Source organism: Coregonus clupeaformis, unplaced genomic scaffold, assembly GCF_020615455.1.
Source record: "Coregonus clupeaformis isolate EN_2021a unplaced genomic scaffold, ASM2061545v1 scaf4703, whole genome shotgun sequence".
Classification (NCBI taxonomy): domain Eukaryota; kingdom Metazoa; phylum Chordata; class Actinopteri; order Salmoniformes; family Salmonidae; genus Coregonus; species Coregonus clupeaformis.
This window is the reverse complement of record NW_025538157.1, coordinates 11,385-16,828: the sequence shown is the minus strand read 5'-3', so window position 1 is coordinate 16,828 and position 5,444 is coordinate 11,385. Positions and strand designations below refer to the sequence as shown.

At 40.7% G+C, this 5,444-nt stretch overlaps 1 pseudogene; it reads right to left on the bottom strand.

Annotated features, from left to right (window-relative positions):
* Nucleotides 1-506: 506 nt before the first annotated feature.
* On the bottom strand, nt 507-1,458 carry LOC121568306 (annotated as a pseudogene).
* Between the last annotated feature and the right edge of the window lie 3,986 nt (nt 1,459-5,444).

The window sequence follows — 5,444 nt, the reverse complement described above, 5'->3', positions numbered from 1 at the left end:
CCATATCATGAACCAATCAAAGTCAAGGAGGAAGGGAAGGCCAGCCGATAAAGATACATCTTAAGGCCTGATTTAAAGCCCCAACAGTCTGAGGAGCCCTGAGATTGTCAGGAAGGGAGTTCCAAAGATGTGGTGCTTGGGAGGAAAATAAACAGTCCTCCATTCTGTGGAGCCAGGTCCTGGGTGCATGGAGCAGTTTGGCGTGGCTTGAACTTAGGGTGCGTGGAGGTTCATAGGGGAGAGTACGTCTGATAGGTAGGAGGGTTTGATGCCATTTAGGGCTTTGTACACAAGGATCATTTTAAGTCAATTCTTTGAGAGACATGGAACCAATGGAGATCAGCAAGTGAATAGAAGGTAAATGACAATATTTCACAAATTAGCAAATTATTTCTGCCGTCTCACCCCCCATTCATTATTGCAACTAGCCTATAAGTAACAAAACACACAAGTCAACAATACAAAAATCTAACAATCAGGACAGAAAAGGTCACACTAATGTTTGGTTAATCTTTTAGGTAGAGACCTACAGGTAGTATGTTTTTAAAAGCCTGTCTGATTTTAGCCATCCTAACTCCATACACAATAGGATTAAAAGTGGCTGGCACATCAGAAAGTACACTGATAAAATAGTGTGAAGCACAGTTGGAACATTTCTCATAGGCCTATCAAATCTACTCTGGAGCAGAGTTAAGAAACAGCCGAAGCGAAGTTGAGCATTGAGGCCAGATGAGGAATACAGGTTCTGAAAGCTTTCTGTCTGGCGTTGATGGAAGATTTCAAACAAATAGTCAGAATTTTAATATAAGAGGACATAATAGTAATTAAAGTGACAACGACATTCAACACAATTACACAGAGTCCATAGATGTTATTACTGTCCGTGTCTGAAGTTGAACAGGCAAGTTTCACTACCAGGTAGTTGTCACAATATACTTTGTCTATAACGTTTCCACACAATTGCAAACGAATAGTTAAAGACAGTACTATGGTAATTGTTACAAAAGTGTACAACCATATTACACAAATTAAAATACACACCCTGTTGGGTGTCATGATGACGTACTATACTGTAGTGGGTAACATATAGCAAGGTACCTGTCATAGGACATGACTGAGCTAAATTGCTGAATTCAATAGATGCATACGTGTACATGCAAAAGATCTGTAGGTAACAGTATACAGGGGAAACTGCATGGACATCTGTAACCAAATTAGTCATGAGAGCAGGAAATAAAGCAGTGCTACCATACAACCCATTCACAAACAAACTGCACAGAAACAGATACATGGGTTCATGAAGGCTTCTCTCCATACATATAACCACAATAAGCACTGTGTTCGCAAAAACTATGGAGACGTATAACACAGTTACTAAAATGAAATACAAGTACTTTAATGTCCACTATCACTATATCCAGCTAGTATAAATGACGTGAATTGTGTTGAGTTCTCCATTTTCCTAATAGTACCTATAGAAGTATTTGTAGATATATTTGCTTCACAAGACAAGGATAACAGTGTCTATTAGGTGAAACTATCAATTTCTTATTGACATCGCATAATTGCATCATTCTTAGAATTGCCATCAATTATCAAGACTGTTTTCATTATTGCAACAGTATTACTCTTCAAAGTGATTCCATAGGCATCACCATGGAGAAAAAGTGTTACCTGTGGCTGTAATGGACATTGAGTAGACCATACAGCAAAATAATTTATCCCTAGAGTAGTTCAATAATTTTCATATTTTTGACACTCAGTTTACCAGTCTTTCCTCTACTGTTACACTTACAAACACTCCAATCATAGTGTGAGAATCAAACAGGAAGCGAGTCGTGCAGAGATGTGGTGTGGTAACACTCATCATAAATCACAAACATCTCCCCACCAGAGACCAGGGTTCAATGCCTGTGTCCATGTTTCTCCCACTTGCCTGTGTCCCACTTTGATTTTCTTACTGTCTGAAAAAATAATCAAAACACCAATACAAATATATACATACATATACATATATTTTAAAACAGTATGTAAGTCTATATCACCTGGTATCTTTCTTCACACTGCTGTGGTGTAGACAGGTCTACTGTATGTTGTGTCAGTGGGCTATTCCACATAAACTATTGTCACATCACTGACCTTTTATACCTTTTAAAGGAAGAACAAAAACTGTATACAGCAGTGTGTTTACTTGAACTCCAATGACACCAACAATTAAATTGTCATGGTTTGACTCTCAGCCTCCCGTGGGTGGTTAGGTTAGTGCAGTGCCAGCTCAGCCAATAAGTGACATAATTCCCCCCGTCCCCCCTGGCAACCAAAAAACAACTGCTAAATGTTCTCCCTGCCCCACTGCAAAATGTGCATAACTGCACATTTCTCTCATGAACAATAATACCTGAAAATACAAAGGGATCAACAACATTGCATTCGCTCCATATTACTGTATGACAAAGTGAAAAGAAAGAAGCCTGTGTTAAAAAATCCACTCCAAACCATCCATTCTGTTTGCAACAAGGCTGTTAAGTAATACCGCAAGACAACATAGCAAAAAAATTAATGTTTTCACCTAAATTAAAAACTATAGGGTTGGGTCAAATATAACACAACAGAGTGAAACACTATTTTCAATTGTGTTATGGGTATGCTTGTCATCAGAATGGACTGGGGAGTTTGTCATGATCAAAATAAATATGAAAGGAGCAAAGCCCAGGTAAAAGATAGAGAAACCCCACTTCAGTCTTCTGAAAACCTAACCCTGAGATCGTTTTATTTTTCAGTTTAACTTTTAATACCAAAGACACACAAGAATGGCTTTCCAATAGCGGTTTAGTGTTCCTGAGTGGTATAGTCTCAGTCCTGACTGACATTTTGCTTGAAAATCAGAGACAAGGTTTGAGTATTGCTGTCCATCAATGATTCCCAACGAAATGTAATGAGGTTGAGCAACTTTTATATATGTTGCTCTAAGAGTTCCTTCCCTCTGTGTGTGTGTGTGCGTGTGCGTGTTAGTAAGCCATGAACAAAAACGTTTATTAAATAAATGTACCATTGCTTCTTGCATCATTAAAGGATCAATTTAATTTTAGAATACTTCATGGTCGATTTGCTGCAAAGAAACCACTACTAAAGGACACCCATAAGAAGAAGAGACTTGCTTGGGCCAAGAAACACGAGCAATGAACATTAGACAGGAGGAAATCTGTCCTTTGGTTTGATGAGTCCAAATCTTAGATTTTTGGTTCTAACCGCCGTGTCTTTGTGAGAGGCAGAGTAGGTGAACGGATGATCTCCGCATGTGTGGTTCCCACCGTGAAGCGTGGAGGAGGAGGTATGATATGGGGGGTGCTTTGCTGGTGACACTGTCAGTGATTTATTTAGAATTCAAGGCACACTTAACCATTATATCTACCACAGCGATACGCCATCCCATCTGGTAGGGCTATTTGACCAAGAAGGAGAGTGATGGAGTGCTGCATCAGATGACCTGGCCTCCACAATCCCCCTACTTCAACCCAATTCAGATGGTTTGGGATGAGTTGGACCGCAGAGTGACGGAAAAACAGCCAACAGGTGCTCAGCACACAGTGGGGAGAACAAGTATTTGATACACTGCCGATTTAGCAGGTTTTCCTACTTACAAAGCATGTAGCGGTCTGTAATTTTTATCATAGGTACACTTCAACTGTGAGAGACGGAATCTAAAACAAAGATCCAGAAAATCACATTGTATGATTTTTAAGTAATTCATTTGCATTTTATTGCATGACATAAGTATTTGATACTTCAGAAAAGCAGAACTTAATATTTGGTACAGAAACCTTTGTTTGCAATTACAGAGATCATATGTTTCCTGTAGGTCTTGACCAGGTTTGCACACACTGCAGCAGGGATTTTGGCCCACTCCTCCATACAGACCTTCCCCAGATCCTTCAGGTTTTGGGGCTGTCGCTGGGCAATACGGACTTTCAGCTCCCTCCAAATATTTTCTATTGGGTTCAGGTCTGATGCCTTGAGATGCTTCTTACGGAGCCACGCCTTAGTTGCCCTGGCTGTGTGTTTCGGGTCGTTGTCATGCTGGAAGACCCAGCCACGACCCATCTTCAATGCTCTTACTGAGGGAAGGTATTTGTTGGCCAATATCTCGCGATACATGGCCCCATCCATCCTCCCCTCAATACGGTGCAGTCGTCCTGTCCCCTTTGCAGAAAAGCATCCCCAAAGAATGATGTTTCCATCTCCATGCTTCACGGTTGGGATGTTGTTCTTGGGGTTGTACTCATCCTTCTTCTTCCTCCAAACACGGCGAGTGGAGTTTAGACCAAAAAGCTCTATTTTTGTCTCATCAGACCACATGACCTTCTCCCATTCCTCCTCTGGATCATCCAGATGGTCATTGGCAAACTTCAGACGGGCCTGGACATGCTCTGGCTTGAGCAGGGGGACCTTGCGTGCGCTGCAGGATTTTAATCCATGACGGCGTAGTGTGTTACTAATGGTTTTCTTTGAGACTGTGGTCCCAGCTCTCTTCAGGTCATTGACCAGGTCCTGCCGTGTAGTTCGGGGCTGATCCCTCACCTTCCTCATGATCATTGATGCCCCACAAGGTGAGATCTTGCATGGTGATTGACCGTCATCTTGATCTTCTTCCATTTTCTAATAATTGCGCCAACAGTTGTTGCCTTCTCACCAAGCTGCTTGCCTATTGTCCTGTAGCCCAGCCCAGCCTTGTGCAGGTCTACAATTTTATCCCTGATGTCCTTACACAGCTCTCTGGTCTTGGCCATTTTGGAGAGGTTGGAGTCTGTTTGACTTAGTGTGTGGACAGGTGTCTTTTATACAGGTAACGAGTTCAAACAGGTGCAGTTAATACAGGTAATGACTGGAGAACAGGAGGGCTTCTTAAAGAAAAACTAACAGGTCTGTGAGAGCCGGAATTCTTACTGGTTGGTAGGTGATCAAATACTTATGTCATGCAATAAAATGCAAATGAATTACTTAAAAATCATACAATGTGATTTTCTGGATTTTTCAGTCTCTCACAGTTGAAGTGTACATATGATAAAAATTACAGACCTCTACATGCTTTGTAAGTAGGAAAACCTGCAAAATCGGCAGTGTATCAAATACTTGTTCTCCCCACTGTATGTGGGAACTCCTTCAAGGCTGTTGGAAAAGCATTCCAGGTGAAGCTGGTTGAGAGAATGCCAAGCGTGTGCAAAGCTGTCTTCAAGGCAAAGGGTGGCTACTTTGAAGAATCTAAAATATATTTTGATTTGTTTATTTTGAATACTTTTTTGGTTACTACGTGATTCCATATGTGTTATATCATAGTTTTGATGTCTTCGCTATTATTCTAAAATGTAGAAAATAGTAAAAATAAAGAAAAGCCCTTGAATGAATAGGTGTGCATAAACGTTTGACTGGTAGTGTATATATTAAAA